A 19,818-nucleotide genomic window follows, 5' to 3' on the forward strand; every position below is an offset into this window, starting at 1 on the left:
AAGCACTGCAGTAAAGCTAGCGTGAGAACAAGAGCATTACTTAATACGAAATGAACGCATGCCCACGCCACTTGTGCATCAAAAAATATAAGTATTTGCGACTTCCAGGCCAAATACGCATCTTGGCACGTCCGTTTCAGGCAAACAAAAGGACAAATACTAAAATATGATCAAGCTTCACTGCATCGAAAAAGCACTACGGTAAAGCCAGCATGAGCAGAAGAGCACTACATGATACAAAATGAACGCATGCCCAGGCCACTTGTGCATCAAACAAATATAAGCATTTGCGACTGCTCAGGCCAAATATGCATCTTGGCACGTCCGTTTCAGGCAAACAAAAGGACAAATACTAAAATATGATCAAGCTTCACTGCATCGCAAAAGCACTGCGGTAAAGCCAGCATGAGCAGAAGAGCACTACATGATACGAAATGAACGCATGCACAGGCCACTTGTGCATCAAACAAATATAAGCATTTTCGACTGCTCAGGCCAAATATGCAACTTGGCACATTCGTTTCAGGCAGACAAAACTACAATTACCAAAAGCTGATTAAGCTTCACTGATCGAAAAAGCGCTGCGGTAAAGCCAGCGTGAACACAAGAGCATTACATGATACGAAATGAACGCATGCACAAGCCACTTGTGCATCAAACAAATATAAGCATTTGCGACTGCTCGGGCCAAATATGCAACTTGGCACATTCGTTTCAGGGAGACAAAACTACAATTACCAAAAGCTGATTAAGCTTCACTGCATCGCCAAAGCACTGCAGTAAAGCTAGCGTGAGAACAAGAGCATTACTTAATACGAAATGAACGCATGCCCACGCCACTTGTGCATCAAAAAATATAAGCATTTGCGACTGCTCGGGCCAAATGTGCAACTTGGCACGTTCGTTTCAGGGAGACAAAACTACAATTACCAAAAGCTGATTAAGCTTCACTGGATCGAAAAAGCACTGCGGTAAAGCCAGCGTGAACAGAAGAGCATTACATGATACGAAATGAACGCATGCACAGGCCACTTGTGCATCAAACAAAGATAAGCATTTGCGACGGCCAGGGCAAAATATGCATCTTGGCACGTGCGTTTCAGGCAAACAAAAGGACAAATACTTAAATTTAATGAAGCTTTACTGCATCGCAAAAGCACTGTGGTAATGCCAGCGTGAGCAGAAGAGCATTACATGATACGAAATGAACGCATGCACAGGCCACTTGTGCATAAAACAAATATAAGCATTTGCGACTGCTCAAGCCAAATATGCATCTTGGCACGTCCGTTTCAGGCAAAGAAAAGGACAAATACTTAAAGTTGATCAAGCTTCACTGCATCGCAAAAGCACTGCGGTAATGCCAGCGTGAGCAGAAGAGCATTACATTAAACGAAATGAACGCATGCACAGGCCACTTGTGCATCAATCAAATATAACCATTTGCGACTGCTCAGCCAAATATGCATCTTGACATGTCCTATTCAGGGAGACAAAAAAACAATTACCAAAAGATGATTAGGCTTCGCTGCATTGCGAAAGCACTGCAGTAAAGCTAGCGTGAGAAGAAGAGCATTACTTAATACGAAATGAACGCATGCCCACGCCACTTAAGCATCAAACAAATATAAGCATTTGCGACTGCACAGGCCAAATATGCATCTTTGCACGTCCGTTTCTGGCAAACAAAAGGACAAATACTTAACTGTGATCAAGCTTCACTGCATTGCAAAAGCACTGCGGTAAAGCCAGCGTGAGCAGAAGAGCATTACATGATACGAAATGAACCCATGCACAGGCCACTTGTGCATCAAACAAATATAAGCATTTTCGACTGCTCAGGCCAAATATGCATCTTGGCAGGTCCGTTTCAGGCAAACAAAAGGACAATTACCAAGAGATGATTAAGCTTCACTGCATCGCGAAAGCACGGCGGTAAAGCCAGCGTGAAAAGAAGAGCATTACATGATACGAAATGAACGCATGCACAGGCCACTTGTGCATCAAACAAATATATGCATTTGCGACTGCTCGAGTCAAATGTGCAACTTGGCACGTTCGTTTCAGGGAGACAAAACTACAATTACCAAAAGCTGATTAGGCTTCACTGGATCGAAAAAGCACTGTGGTAAAGCCAGCGTGAACAGAAGAGCATTACATGATACGAAATAACGCATGCACAGGCCACTTGTGCATCAAACAAATATAAGCATTTGCGACTGCTCGGGCCAAATGTGCAACTTGGCACGTTCGTTTCAGGGAGACAAAACTACAATTACCAAAAGCTGATTAAGCTTCACTGCATCGCCAAAGCACTGCGGTAAAACCAGCATGAGCAGAAGAGCATTACATGATACGAAATGAACGCATGCACAGGCCACTTGTGCATAAAACAAATATAAGCGTTTGCGACTGCTCAAGCCAAATATGCAACTTGGCACGTACGTTTCAGGCAAACAAAAGGACAAATACTTAAATATGATCAAGCTTCACTGCATTGCAAAAGCACTGCGGTAAAGCCAGCGTGAGCAGAAGAGCATTACATGATACGAAATGAACCCATGCACAGGCCACTTGTGCATCAAACAAATATGAGCATTTTCGACTGCTCAGGCCAAATATGCATCTTGGCACGTCCGTTTCAGGGAGACAATAAGACAATTACCAAAAAATAATCAAGCTTCACTGGATCGAAAAAGCACTGCGGTAAAGCCAGCGTAAACAGAAGAGCGTTACATGATACGAAATGAACGCATGCACAGGCCACTTGTGCATTAAACAAATATAAGCATTCGCGACTGCTCAGGAAAAATATGCAACTTGGCCCGTTCGTTTCAGGGAGACAAAACGACAATTACCAAAAGCTGATTTAGCTTTACTGCATAGCCAAAGCACTGGGGTAAAACCAGCATGAGCAGAAGAGTATTACATGATACGAAATGAACCCATGCACAGGCCACTTGTGCATCAAACAAATATAAGCATTTTCGACTGCTCAGGCCAAATATGCATCTTGGCAGGTCCATTTCAGGCAAACAAAAGGACAATTACCAAGAGATGATTAAGCTTCACTGCATCGCGAAAGCACGGCGGTAAAGCCAGCGTGAAAAGAAGAGCATTACATGATACGAAATGAACGCATGCACAGGCCACTTGTGCATCAAACAAATATATGCATTTGCGACTGCTCGAGTCAAATGTGCAACTTGGCACGTTCGTTTCAGGCAAACAAAAGGACCAATACTTAAATTTTATGAAGCTTTACTGCATCGCAAAAGCACTGCGGTAATGCCGGCGTGAGCAGAAGAGCATTACATGATACGAAATGAACGCATGCACAGGCCAATTGTGCATCAAACAAATATAAGCATTTGCGACTGCTCAGGCCAAATATGCAACTTGGCACGTTCATTTCAGGGAGACAAAACGACAATTACCAATAGCTGATTTAGCTTCACTGCATCGCAAAGCACTGCGGTAAAACCAGCATGAGCAGAAGAGCATTTCATGATACGAAATGAACGCATGCACAAGCCACTTGTGCATCAAACAAATATAAGCATTTGCGACTGCTCAGCCCAAATATGCAACTTGGCACGTTCATTTCAGGGAGACAAAACGACAATTAACAAAAGCTGATTTAGCTTCACTGCATCGCAAAGCACTGCGGTAAAACCAGCATGAGCAGAAGAGCATTTCATGATACGAATTGAACGCATGCACAAGCCACTTGTGCATCAAAAAAATATAAGCATTTGCGACTGCTCGGGCCAAATGTGCAACTTGGCACGTTCGTTTCAGGGAGACAAAACTACAATTACCAAAAGCTGATTAAGCTTCACTGCATTGCCAAAGCACTGCGGTAAAGCCAGCACGAGCAGAAGAGCACTACATGATACGAAATGAACGCATGCACAGGCCACTTGTGCATCAAACAAATATAAGCATTTGCGACTGCTCAGGCCATATATGCATCTTGGCACGTCCAAGTTAGGGAGACAGTAAGACAATTACAGAAAAATGATTAAGCTTCACTGGATCGAAAAAGCACTGCGGTAAAGCCAGCGTGAACACAAGAGCATTACATGATACGAAATGAACGCATGCACAGGCCAATTGTGCATCAAACAAATATAAGCAATTGCGACTGCTCAGGCCAATTATGCAACTTGGCACGTTCGTTTCAGGGAGACAAAACGACAATTACCAAAAGCTGATTTAGCTTCACTGCATCGCAAAGCACTGCGGTAAAACCAGCATGAGCAGAAGAGCATTTCATGATACGAAATGAACGCATGCACAAGCCACTTGTGCATCAAACAAATATAAGCATTTGCGACTGCTCGGGCCAAATGTGCAACTTGGCACGTTCGTTTCATGGAGACAAAACTACAAATACCAAAAGCTTATTAGGCTTCACTGCATCGCCAAAGCACTGCGGTAAAACCAGCATGAGCAGAAGAGCATTACATGATACGAAATGAACGCATGCACAGGCCACTTGTGCATAAACCAAATATAAGCATTTGCGACTGCTCAAGCCAAATATGCAACTTGGCACGTACGTTTCAGGCAAACAAAAGGACAAATACTTAAAGTTGATCAAGCTTCACTGCATCGCAAAAGCACTGCGGTGATGCCAGCGTGAGCAGAAGAGCATTACATGATACGAAATGAACGCATGCACAGGCCACTTGTGCATCAATCAAATATAAGCATTTGCGACTGCTCAGCCAAATATGCATCTTGACATGTCCTATTCAGGGAGACAAAAAAGTAATTACCAAAATATGATTAGGCTTCGCTGCATTGCGAAAGCACTGCAGTGAAGCTAGCGTGAGAAGAAGAGCATTACTTAATACGAAATGAACGCATGCCCACGCCACTTAAGCATCAAACAAATATAAGCATTTGCGACTGCACAGGCCAAATATGCATCTTTGCACGTCCGTTTCTGGCAAACAAAAGGACAAATACTTAAATATTGTCAAGCTTCACTGCATTGCAAAAGCACTGCGGTAAAGCCACGTGAGCAGAAGAGCATTACATGATACGAAATGAACCCATGCACGGGCCACTTGTGCATCAAACAAATATAAGCATTTTCGACTGCTCAGGCCAAATATGCATCTTGGCAGGTCCGTTTCTGGCAAACAAAAGGACAATTACCAAGAGATGATTAAGCTTCACTGCATCGCGAAAGCACTGCGGTAAAGCCAGCGTGAAAAGAAGACCATTACATGATACGAAATGAACGCATGGACAGGCCACTTGTGCATCAAACAAATATAAGCATTTGCGACTGCTCGAGCCAAATGTGCAACTTGGCACGTTCGTTTCAGGGAGACTAAACTACAATTACCAAAAGCTGATTAGGCTTAACTGGACCGAAAAAGCACTGCGGTAAAGCCAGCGTGAACAGAAGAGCATTACATGATACGAAATAACGCATGCACAGGCCACTTGTGCATCAAACAAAGATAAGCATTGCGACGGCTCAGGCAAAATATGCATCTTGGCACGTGCGTTTCAGGCAAACAAAAGGACAAATACTTAAATTTAATGAAGCTTTGCTGCATCGCAAAAGCACTGCGGTAATGCCAGCGTGAGCAGAAGAGCATTACATGATACGAAATGAACGCATGCACAGGCCACTTGTGCATCAAACAAAGTTAAGCATTTGCGACTGCTCAGGCCAAATATGCATCTTCGCACGTCCGTTTCAGGCAGACAATAAGACAATTACCAAAAGATGATTATGCTTCACTGCATGGCGAAAGCACTGCGGTAAAGCGAGCGTGAGCAGAAGAGCATTACATGATACGAAATGAACGGATGCACAGGCCACTTGTGCATCAAACAAATATAAGCATTTGCGACTGCACAGGCCAAATATGCATCTTGGCACGTCCGTTTTAGGGAGACAATAAGACAATTACCAAAAAATTATTAAGCTTCACTGGATCGAAAAAGCACTGCGGTAAAGCCAGCGTAAACAGAAGAGCGTTACATGATACGAAATGAACGCACGCACAGGCCACTTGTGCATTAAACAAATATAAGCATTCGCGACTGCTCAGGAAAAATATGCAACTTGGCCCGTTCGTTTCAGGGAGACAAAACGACAATTACCAAAAGCTGATTTAGCTTTACTGGATCGTAAAAACACTGCGGTAAAACCAGCATGAGCAGAAGAGCATTTCATGATACGAAATGAACGCATGCACAAGCCACTTGTGCATCAAACAAATATAAGCATTTGCGACTGCTCGGGCCAAATGTGCAACTTGGCACGTTCGTTTCATGGAGACAAAACTACAAATACCAAAAGCTTATTAAGCTTCACTGCATCGCCAAAGCACTGCGGTAAAACCAGCATGAGCAGAAGAGCATTACATGATACGAAATGAACGCATGCACAGGCCACTTGTGCATAAACCAAATATAAGCATTTGCGACTGCTCAAGCCAAATATGCAACTTGGCACGTACGTTTCAGGCAAACAAAAGGACAAATACTTAAAGTTGATCAAGCTTCACTGCATCGCAAAAGCACTGCGGTGATGCCAGCGTGAGCAGAAGAGCATTACATGATACGAAATGAACGCATGCACAGGCCACTTGTGCATCAATCAAATATAAGCATTTGCGACTGCTCAGCCAAATATGCATCTTGACATGTCCTATTCAGGGAGACAAAAAAGTAATTACCAAAATATGATTAGGCTTCGCTGCATTGCGAAAGCACTGCAGTGAAGCTAGCGTGAGAAGAAGAGCATTACTTAATACGAAATGAACGCATGCCCACGCCACTTAAGCATCAAACAAATATAAGCATTTGCGACTGCACAGGCCAAATATGCATCTTTGCACGTCCGTTTCTGGCAAACAAAAGGACAAATACTTAAATATCGTCAAGCTTCACTGCATTGCAAAAGCACTGCGGTAAAGCCAGCGTGAGCAGAAGAGCATTACATGATACGAAATGAACCCATGCACAGGCCACTTGTGCATCAAACAAATATAAGCATTTTCGACTGCTCAGGCCAAATATGCATCTTGGCAGGTCCGTTTCTGGCAAACAAAAGGACAATTACCAAGAGATGATTAAGCTTCACTGCATCGCGAAAGCACTGCGGTAAAGCCAGCGTGAAAAGAAGAGCATTACATGATACGAAATGAACGCATGCACAAGCCACTTGTGCTTCAAACAAATATAAGCATTTGCGACTGCTCGGGCCAAATATGCAACTCGGCACATTCGTTTAGGGAGACAAAACTACAATTACCAAAAGCTGATTAAGCTTCACTGCACCGCCAAAGCACTGCAGTAAATCTAGCGTGAGAACAAGAGCATTACTTAATACGAAATGAACGCATGCCCACGCCACTTGTGCTTCAAAAAATATAAGTATTTGCGACTGCTCAGGCCAAATACGCATCTTGGCACGTCCGTTTCAGGCAAACAAAAGGACAAATACTAAAATATGATCAAGCTTCACTGCATCGAAAAAGCACTGCGGTAAAGCCAGCATGAGCAGAAGAGAACTACATGATACAAAATGAACGCATGCCCAGGCCACTTGTGCATCAAACAAATATAAGCATTTGCGACTGCACAGGCCAAATATGCATCTTGGCACGTCCGCATCAGGCAAACAAAAGGACAAGCACTAAAATATGATCAAGCTTCACTGCATCACAAAAGCATTGCGGTAAAGCCTGCTTCAGCAAATAGCATTACATGATACGAAATGAAAGCATGCACAGGCCAATTGTGCATCAAACAAATATAAGCATATGCGACTGCTCAGGCCAAATATGCATCTTGGCACGTCCGTTTCATAGAGAAAAAAAAGACAATTACCAAAAGATGATTAAGCTTCACTGCATCGCAAAAGCACTGCGGTAAAGCCAGCGTGAGCAGAAGAGCATTACATGTTACGAAATGAACGCATGCACAGGGTACTTGTGCATCAAACAAATATAAGCATTTGCGATTGCTCAGGCCAAATATGCATCTTGGCACGTCCGTTTCAGGCAAACAAAAGGACAAATACTTAAATATGATTAGGCTTCACTGCATGGCAAAAGCACGGCGGTAAAGCCAGCGTGAGCAGAATTGCACTACATGATACGAAATGAACGCATGCACAGGCCACTTGTGCATCAAACAAATATAAGCATTTTCGACTGCGCAGGCGAAATATGCAACTTGGCACATTTGTTTCAGGGAGACAAAACTACAATTACCAAAAGCTGATTAAGCTTCACGGGATCGAAAAAGCACTGCGGTAAAGCCAGCGTGAACAGAAGAGCATCACATGATACGAAATGAACGCATGCACAAGCCACTTGTGCATCAAACAAATATAAGAATTTGCGACTGCTCAGGCCAAATATGAAACTTGGCACTATCGTTTCAGGGAGACAAAACTACAATTACCAAAAGCTGATTAAGCTTTACTGCATCGCCAAAGCACTGCAGTAAAGCTAGCGTGAGAACAAGAGCATTACTTAATACGAAATGAACGCATGCCCACGCCACTTGTGCATCAAAAAATATAAGTATTTGCGACTTCCAGGCCAATTACGCATCTTGGCACGTCCGTTTCAGGCAAACAAAAGGACAAATACTAAAATATGATCAAGCTTCACTGCATCGAAAAAGCACTGCGGTAAAGCCAGCATGAGCAGAAGAGCACTACATGATACAAAATGAACGCATGCCCAGGCCACTTGTGCATCAAACAAATATAAGCATTTGCGACTGCTCAGGCCAAATATGCATCTTGGCACGTCCGTTTCAGGCAAACAAAAGGACAAATACTAAAATACGATCAAGCTTCACTGCATCGAAAAAGCACTGCGGTAAAGCCAGCATGAGCAGAAGAGCACTACATGATACGAAATGAACGCATGCACAGGCCACTTGTGCATCAAACAAATATAAGCATTTTCGACTGCTCAGGCCAAATATGCAACTTGGCACATTCGTTTCAGGCAGACAAAACTACAATTACCAAAAGCTGATTAAGCTTCACTGATCGAAAAAGCACTGCGGTAAAGCCAGCGTGAACACAAGAGCATTACATGATACGAAATGAACGCATGCACAAGCCACTTGTGCATCAAACAAGTATAAGCATTTGCGACTGCTCGGGCCAAATATGCAACTTGGCACATTCGTTTCAGGGAGACAAAACTACAATTACCAAAAGCTGATTAAGCTTCACTGCATCGCCAAAGCACTGCAGTAAAGCTAGCGTGAGAACAAGAGCATTACTTAATACGAAATGAACGCATGCCCACGCCACTTGTGCATCAAAAAATATAAGCATTTGCGACTGCTCGGGCCAAATGTGCAACTTGGCACGTTCGTTTCAGGGAGACAAAACTACAATTACCAAAAGCTGATTAAGCTTCACTGGATCGAAAAAGCACTGCGGTAAAGCCAGCGTGAACAGAAGAGCATTACATGATACGAAATGAACGCATGCACAGGCCACTTGTGCATCAAACAAAGATAAGCATTTGCGACGGCCAGGGCAAAATATGCATCTTGGCACGTGCGTTTCAGGCAAACAAAAGGACAAATACTTAAATTTAATGAAGCTTTACTGCATCGCAAAAGTACTGTGGTAATGCCAGCGTGAGCAGAAGAGCATTACATGATACGAAATGAACGCATGCACAGGCCACTTGTGCATAAAACAAATATAAGCATTTGCGACTGCTCAAGCCAAATATGCATCTTGGCACGTCCGTTTCAGGCAAAGAAAAGGACAAATACTTAAAGTTGATCAAGCTTCACTGCATCACAAAAGCACTGCGGTAATGCCAGCGTGAGCAGAAGAGCATTACATGAAACGAAATGAACGCTTGCACAGGCCACTTGTGCATCAATCAAATATAACAATTTGCGACTGCTCAGCCAAATATGCATCTTGACATGTCCTATTCAGGGAGACAAAAAAACAATTACCAAAAGATGATTAGGCTTCGCTGCATTGCGAAAGCACTGCAGTAAAGCTAGCGTGAGAAGAAGAGCATTACTTATTACGAAATGAACGCATGCCCACGCCACTTAAGCATCAAACAAATATAAGCATTTGCGACTGCACAGGCCAAATATGCATCTTTGCACGTCCGTTTCTGGCAAACAAAAGGACAAATACTTAACTATGATCAAGCTTCACTGCATTGCAAAAGCACTGCGGTAAAACCAGCGTGAGCAGAAGAGCATTACATGATACGAAATGAACCCATGCACAGGCCACTTGTGCATCAAACAAATATAAGCATTTTCGACTGCTCAGGCCAAATATGCATCTGGGCAGGTCCGTTTCAGGCAAACAAAAGGACAATTACCAAGAGATGATTAAGCTTCACTGCATCGCGAAAACACGGCGGTAAAGCCAGCGTGAAAAGAAGAGCATTACATGATACGAAATGAACGCATGCACAGGCCACTTGTGCATCAAACAAATATATGCATTTGCGACTGCTCGAGTCAAATGTGCAACTTGGCACGTTTGTTTCAGGGAGACAAAACTACAATTACCAAAAGCTGATTAGGCTTCACTGGATCAAAAAAGCACTGCGGTAAAGCCAGCGTGAACAGAAGAGCATTACATGATACGAAATGAACGCATGCACAGGCCACTTGTGCATCAAACAAATATAAGCATTTGTGACTGCTCAGGCCATATATGCATCTTGGCACGTCCAAGTTAGGGAGACAGTAAGACAATTACCAAATAATTATTAAGCTTCACTGGATCGAAAAAGCACTGCAGTAAAGCCAGCGTGAACACAAGAGCATTACATGATACGAAATGAACGCATGCACAGGCCAATTGTGCATCAAACAAATATAAGCAATTGCGACTGCTCAGGCCAAATATGCAACTTGGCACGTTCGTTTCAGGGAGACAAAACGACAATTACCAATAGCTGATTTAGCTTCACTGCATCGCAAAGCACTGCGGTAAAACCAGCATGAGCAGAAGAGCATTTCATGATACGAAATGAACGCATGCACAAGCCACTTGTGCATCAAACAAATATAAGCATTTGCGACTGCTCGGGCCAAATGTGCAACTTGGCACGTTCGTTTCAGGGAGACAAAACTACAATTACCAAAAGCTGATTAAGCTTCACTGCATCGCCAAAGCACTGCGGTAAAACCAGCATGAGCAGAAGAGCATTACATGATACGAAATGAACGCATGCCCACGCCACTTGTGCATCAAAAAATATAAGTATTTGCGACTGCTCAGGCCAAATACGCATCTTGGCACGTCCGTTTCAGGCAAACAAAAGGACAAATACTAAAATATGATCAAGCTTCACTGCATCGAAAAAGCACTGCGGTAAAGCCAGCATGAGCAGAAGAGAACTACATGATACAAAATGAACGCATGCCCAGGCCACTTGTGCATCAAACAAATATAAGCATTTGCGACTGCACAGGCCAAATATGCATCTTGGCACGTCCGCATCAGGCAAACAAAAGGACAAGCACTAAAATATGATCAAGCTTCACTGCATCACAAAAGCACTGCGGTAAAGCCAGCTTCAGCAAATAGCATTACATGATACGAAATGAAAGCATGCACAGGCCACTTGTGCATCAAACAAATATAAGCATATGCGACTGCTCAGGCCAAATATGCATCTTGGCACGTCCGTTTCATAGAGAAAAAAAGACAATTACCAAAAGATGATTAAGCTTCACTGCATCGCGAAAGCACTGCGGTAAAGCCACCGTGAGCACAAAAGCATTACATGATACGAAATTAACGCATGCACAGGCCACTTTTGCATCAAAGAAATATAAGCATTTGCGACTGCTCAGGCCAAATATGCATCTTGGCACGTCCGTTTCAGGCAAACAAAAGGACAAATACTAAAATATGATCAAGCTTCAGTGCATCGAAAAAGCACTGTGGTAAAGCCAGCATGTGCAGAAGAGCACTACATGATACGAAATGAACGCATGCCCAGGCCACTTGTGCATCAAACAAATATAAGCATTTTCGACTGCTCAGGCCAAATATGCAACTTGGCACATTTGTTTCAGGGAGACAAAACTACAATTACCAAAAGCTGATTAAGCTTCACGGGATCGAAAAAGCACTGCGGTAAAGCCAGCGTGAACAGAAGAGCATCACATGATACGAAATGAACGCATGCACAAGCCACTTGTGCATCAAACAAATATAAGAATTTGCTACTGCTCGGGCCAAATATGAAACTTGGCACATTCGTTTCAGGGAGACAAAACTACAATTACCAAAAGCTGATTAAGCTTTACTGCATCGCCAAAGCACTGCAGTAAAGCTAGCGTGAGAACAAGAGCATTACTTAATACGAAATGAACGCATGCCCACGCCACTTGTGCATCAAAAAATATAAGTATTTGCGACTTCCAGGCCAAATACGCATCTTGGCACGTCCGTTTCAGGCAAACAAAAGGACAAATACTAAAATATGATCAAGCTTCACTGCATCGAAAAAGCACTGCGGTAAAGCCAGCATGAGCAGAAGAGCACTACATGATACAAAATGAACGCATGCCCAGGCCACTTGTGCATCAAACAAATATAAGCATTTGCGACTGCTCAGGCCAAATATGCATCTTGGCACGTCCGTTTCAGGCAAACAAAAGGACAAATACTAAAATATGATCAAGCTTCACTGCATCGAAAAAGCACTGCGGTAAAGCCAGCATGAGCAGAAGAGCACTACATGATACGAAATGAACGCATGCACAGGCCACTTGTGCATCAAACAAATATAAGCATTTTCGACTGCTCAGACCAAATATGCAACTTGGCACATTCGTTTCAGGCAGACAAAACTACAATTACCAAAAGCTGATTAAGCTTCACTGATCAAAAAAGCACTGCGGTAAAGCCAGCGTGAACACAAGAGCATTACATGATACGAAATGAACGCATGCACAAGCCACTTGTGCATCAAACAAATATAAGCATTTGCGACTGCTCGGGCCAAATATGCAACTTGGCACATTCGTTTCAGGGAGACAAAACTACAATTACCAAAAGCTGATTAAGCTTCACTGGATCGAAAAAGCACTGCGGTAAAGCCAGCGTGAACAGAAGAGCATTACATGATACGAAATGAACGCATGCACAGGCCACTTGTGCATCAAACAAAGATAAGCATTTGCGACGGCCAGGGCAAAATATGCATCTTGGCACGTGCGTTTCAGGCAAACAAAAGGACAAATACTTAAATTTAATGAAGCTTTACTGCATCGCAAAAGCACTGTGGTAATGCCAGCGTGAGCAGAAGAGCATTACATGATACGAAATGAACGCATGCACAGGCCACTTGTGCATAAAACAAATATAAGCATTTGCGACTGCTCAAGCCAAATATGCATCTTGGCACGTCCGTTTCAGGCAAAGAAAAGGACAAATACTTAAAGTTGATCAAGCTTCACTGCATCGCAAAAGCACTGCGGTAGTGCCAGCGTGAGCAGAAGAGCATTACATGAAACGAAATGAACGCATGCACAGGCCACTTGTGCATCAATCAAATATAACCATTTGCGACTGCTCATCCAAATATGCATCTTGACATGTCCTATTCAGGGAGACAAAAAAACAATTACCAAAAGATGATTAGGCTTCGCTGCATTGCGAAAGCACTGCAGTAAAGCTAGCGTGAGAAGAAGAGCATTACTTAATACGAAATGAACGATTGCCCACGCCACTTAAGCATCAAACAAATATAAGCATTTGCGACTGCACAGGCCAAATATGCATCTTTGCACGTCCGTTTCTGGCAAACAAAAGGACAAATACTTAACTATGATCAAGCTTCACTGCATTGAAAAAGCACTGCGGTAAAACCAGCGTGAGCAGAAGAGCATTACATGATACGAAATGAACCCATGCACAGGCCACTTGTGCATCAAACAAATATAAGCATTTTCGACTGCTCAGGCCAAATATGCATCTTGGCAGGTCCGTTTCAGGCAAACAAAAGGACAATTACCAAGAGATGATTAAGCTTCACTGCATCGCGAAAGCACGGCGGTAAAGCCAGCGTGAAAAGAAGAGCATTACATGATACGAAATGAACGCATGCACAGGCCACTTGTGCATCAAACAAATATATGCATTTGCGACTGCTCGAGTCAAATGTGCAACTTGGCACGTTCGTTTCAGGGAGACAAAATTACAATTACCAAAAGCTGATTAGGCTTCACTGGATCGAAAAAGCACTGCGGTAAAGCCAGCGTGAACAGAAGAGCATTACATGATACGAAATAACGCATGCACAGGCCACTTGTGCATCAAACAAATATAAGCATTTGCGACTGCTCGGGCCAAATGTGCAACTTGGCACGTTCGTTTCAGGGAGACAAAACTACAATTACCAAAAGCTGATTAAGCTTCACTGCATCGCCTAAGCACTGCGGTAAAGCCAGCATGAGCAGAAGAGCACTACATGATACGAAATGAACGCATGCACAGGCCACTTGTGCATCAAACAAATATAAGCATTTGTGACTGCTCAGGCCATATATGCATCATGGCACGTCCAAGTTAGGGAGACAGTAAGACAATTACCAAATAATTATTAAGCTTCACTGGATCGAAAAAGCACTGCAGTAAAGCCAGCGTGAACACAAGAGCATTACATGATACGAAATGAACGCATGCACAGGCCAATTGTGCATCAAACAAATATAAGCAATTGCGACTGCTCAGGCCAAATATGCAACTTGGCACGTTCGTTTCAGGGAGACAAAACGACAATTACCAATAGCTGATTTAGCTTCACTGCATCGCAAAGCACTGCGGTAAAACCAGCATGAGCAGAAGAGCATTTCATGATACGAAATGAACGCATGCACAAGCCACTTGTGCATCAAACAAATATAAGCATTTGCGACTGCTCGGGCCAAATGTGCAACTTGGCACGTTCGTTTCAGGGAGACAAAACTACAATTACCAAAAGCTGATTAAGCTTCACTGCATCGCCAAAGCACTGCGGTAAAACCAGCATGAGCAGAAGAGCATTACATGATACGAAATGAACGCATGCACAGGCCACTTGTGCATAAAACAAATATAAGCATTTGCGACTACTCAAGCCAAATATGCAACTTGGCACGTACGTTTCAGGCAAACAAAAGGACAAATACTTAAAGTTGATCAAGCTTCACTGCATCGCAAAAGCACTGCGGTAATGCCAGTGTGAGCAGAAGAGCATTACATGATACGAAATGAACCCATGCACAGGCCACTTGTGCATCAAACAAATATAAGCATTTTCGACTGCTCAGGCCAAATATGCATCTTGGCAGGTCCGTTTCAGGCAAACAAAAGGACAATTACCAAGAGATGATTAAGCTTCACTGCATCGCGAAAGCACTGCGGTAAAGCCAGCGTGAAAAGAAGAGCATTACATGATACGAAATGAACGCATGCACAGGCCACTTGTGCATCAAACAAATATAAGCATTTGCGACTGCTCGAGCCAAATGTGCAACTTGGCACGTTCGTTTCAGGGAGACAAAACTGCAATTATCAAAAGCTGATTAGGCTTCACTGGATCGAAAAAGCACTGCGGTAAAGCCAGCGTGAACAGAAGAGCATTACATGATACGAAATAACGCATGCACAGGCCACTTGTGCATCAAACAAAGATAAGCATTTGCGACGGCTCAGGCAAAATATGCATCTTGGCACGTGCGTTTCAGGCAAACAAAAGGACAAATACTTAAATTTAATGAAGCTTTACTGCATCGCAAAAGCACTGCGGTAATGCCAGCGTGGGCAGAAGAGCATTACATGATACGAAATGAACGCATGCACAGGCCAATTGTGCATCAAACAAATATAAGCATTTGCGACTGCTCAGGCCAAATATGCAACTTGGCACGTTCATTTCAGGGAGACAAAACGACAATTACCAATAGCTGATTTAGCTTCACTGCATCGCAAAGCACTGCGGTAAAACCAGCATGAGCAGAAGAGCATTTCATGATACGAAATGAACGCATGCACAAGCCACTTGTGCATCAAACAAATATAAGCATTTGCGACTGCTCAGCCCAAATATGCAACTTGGCACGTTCATTTCAGGGAGACAAAACGACAATTACCAAAAGCTGATTTAGCTTCACTGCATCGCAAAGCACTGCGGTAAAACCAGCATGAGCAGAAGAGCATTTCATGATACGAATTGAATGCATGCACAAGCCACTTGTGCATCAAAAAAATATAAGCATTTGCGACTGCTCGGGCCAAATGTGCAACTTGGCACGTTCGTTTCAGGGAGACAAAACTACAATTACCAAAAGCTGATTAAGCTTCACTGCATTGCCAAAGCACTGCGGTAAAGCCAGCATGAGCAGAAGAGCACTACATGATACGAAATGAACGCATGCACAGGCCACTTGTGCATCAAACAAATATAAGCATTTGCGACTGCTCAGGCCATATATGCATCTTGGCACGTCCAAGTTAGGGAGACAGTAAGACAATTACCAAAAAATGATTAAGCTTCACTGGATCGAAAAAGCACTGCGGTAAAGCCAGCGTGAACACAAGAGCATTACATGATACGAAATGAACGCATGCACAGGCCAATTGTGCATCAAACAAATATAAGCAATTGCGACTGCTCAGGCCAAATATGCAACTTGGCACGTTCGTTTCAGGGAGACAAAACGACAATTACCAAAAGCTGATTTAGATTCACTGCATCGCAAAGCACTGCGGTAAAACCAGCATGAGCAGAAGAACATTTCATAATACGAAATGAACGCATGCACAAGCCACTTGTGCATCAAACAAATATAAGCATTTGCGACTGCTCGGGCCAAATGTGCAACTTGGCACGTTCGTTTCAGGGAGACAAAACTACAATTACCAAAAGCTGATTAAGCTTCACTGCATCGCCGAAGCACTGCGGTAAAACCAGCATGAGCAGAAGAGCATTACATAATACGAAATGAACGCATGCACAGGCCACTTGTGCATAAAACAAATATAAGCATTTGCGACTGCTCAAGCCAAATATGCAACTTGGCACGTACGTTTCAGGCAAACAAAAGGACAAATACTTAAAGTTGATCAAGCTTCACTGCATCGCAAAAGCACTGCGGTAATGCCAGCGTGAGCAGAAGAGCATTACATGATACGAAATGAACGCATGCACAGGCCACTTGTGCATCAATCAAATATAAGCATTTGCGACTGCTCAGCCAAATATGCATCTTGACATGTCCTATTCAGGGAGACAAAAAAGTAATTACCAAAAGATGATTAGGCTTCGCTGCATTGCGAAAGCACTGCAGTAAAGCTAGCGTGAGAAGAAGAGCATTACTTAATACGAAATGAACGCATGCCCACGCCACTTAAGCATCAAACAAATATAAGCATTTGCGACTGCACAGGCCAAATATGCATCTTTGCACGTCCGTTTCTGGCAAACAAAAGGACAAATACTTAAATATGATCAAGCTTCACTGCATTGCAAAAGCACTGCGGTAAAGCCAGCGTGAGCAGAAGAGCATTACATGATACGAAGTGAACCCATGCACAGGCCACTTGTGCATCAAACAAATATAAGCATTTTCGACTGCTAAGGCCAAATATGCATCTTGGCAGGTCCGTTTCAGGCAAACAAAAGGACAATTACCAAGAGATGATTAAGCTTCACTGCATCGCGAAAGCACTGTGGTAAAGCCAGCGTGAAAAGAAGAGCATTACATGATACGAAATGAACGCATGCACAGGCCACTTGTGCATCAAACAAATATAAGCATTTGCGACTGCTCAGGCCAAATATGCAACTTGGCACGTTCATTTCAGGGAGACAAAACGACAATTACCAATAGCTGATTTAGCTTCACTGCATCGCAAAGCACTGCGGTAAATTCAGCATGAACAGAAGAGCATTTCATGATACGAAATGAACGCATGCACAAGCCACTTGTGCATCAAACAAATATAAGCATTTGCGACAGCTCAGCCCAAATATGCAACTTGGCACGTTCATTTCAGGGAGACAAAACGACAATTACCAAAAGCTGATTTAGCTTCACTGCATCGCAAAGCACTGCGGTAAAACCAGCATGAGCAGAAGAGCATTTCATGATACGAATTGAACGCATGCACAAGCCACTTGTGCATCAAAAAAATATAAGCATTTGCGACTGCTCGGGCCAAATGTGCAACTTGGCACGTTCGTTTCAGGGAGACAAAACTACAATTACCAAAAGCTGATTAAGCTTCACTGCATCGCCAAAGCACTGCGGTAAAGCCAGCATGAGCAGAAGAGCACTACATGATACGAAATGAACGCATGCACAGGCCACTTGTGCATCAAACAAATATAAGCATTTGCGACTGCTCAGGCCATATATGCATCTTGGCACGTCCAAGTTAGGGAGACAGTAAGACAATTACCAAAAAATGATTAATCTTCACTGGATCGAAAATGCACTGCGGTAAAGCCAGCGTGAACACAAGAGCATTACATGATACGAAATGAACGCATGCACAGGCCACTTGTGCATAAAACAAATATAAGCATTTGCGACTGCTCAAGCCAAATATGCAACTTGGCACGTACGTTTCAGGCAAACAAAAGGACAAATACTTAAAGTTGATCAAGCTTCACTGCATCGCAAAAGCACTGCGGTAATGCCAGCGTGAGCAGAAGAGCAATACATGATACGAAATGAACGCATGCACAGGCCACTTGTGCATCAATCAAATATAAGCATTTGCGACTGCTCAGCCAAATATGCATCTTGACATGTCCTATTCAGGGAGACAAAAAAGTAATTACCAAAAAATGATTAGGCTTCGCTGCATTGCGAAAGCACTGCAGTTAAGCTAGCGTGAGAAGAAGAGCATTACTTAATACGAAATGAACGCATGCCCACGCCACTTAAGCATCAAACAAATATAAGCATTTGCGACTGCACAGGCCAAATATGCAACTTGGCACGTTCGTTTCAGGGAGACAAAACTACAATTACCAAAAGCTGATTAGGCTTCACTGGATCGAAAAAGCACTGCGGTAAAGCCAACGTGAACAGAAGAGCATTACATGATACGAAATAACGCATGCACAGGCCACTTGTGCATCAAACAAAGATAAGCATTTGCGACGGCTCAGGCAAAATATGCATCTTGGCACGTGCGTTTCAGGCAAACAAAAGGACAAATACTTAAATTTAATGAAGCCTTACTGCATCGCAAAAGCACTGCGGTAATGCCAGCCTGAGCAGAAGAGCACTACATGATACGAAATGAACGCTTGCACAGGCCACTTGTGCATCAAACAAATATAAGCATTTGCGCCTGCTCAGGCCACATATGCATCTTGGCACGTCCAAGTTAGGGAGACAGTAACACAATTACCAAAAATTATTAAGCTTCACTGGATCGAAAAAGCACTGCGGTAAAGCCAGCGTGAACAGAAGAGCATTACATGATATGAAATGAACGCATGCACAGGCCAATTGTGCATCAAACAAATATAAGCAATTGCGACTGCTCAGGCCAAATATGCAACTTGGCACGTTCGTTTCAGGGAGACAAAACGACAATTACCAAAAGCTGATTTAGCTTCACTGCATCGCAAAGCACTGTGGTAAAACCAGCATGAGCAGAAGAGCATTTCATGATACGAAATGAACGCATGCACAGGCCACTTGTGCATAAAACAAATATAAGCATTTGCGACTGCTCAAGCCAAATATGCAACTTGGCACGTACGTTTCAGGCAAACAAAAGGACAAATACTTAAAGTTGAT

Source organism: Rhipicephalus microplus, unplaced genomic scaffold (assembly GCF_043290135.1).
Source record: "Rhipicephalus microplus isolate Deutch F79 unplaced genomic scaffold, USDA_Rmic scaffold_36, whole genome shotgun sequence".
Lineage (NCBI taxonomy): Eukaryota > Metazoa > Arthropoda > Arachnida > Ixodida > Ixodidae > Rhipicephalus > Rhipicephalus microplus.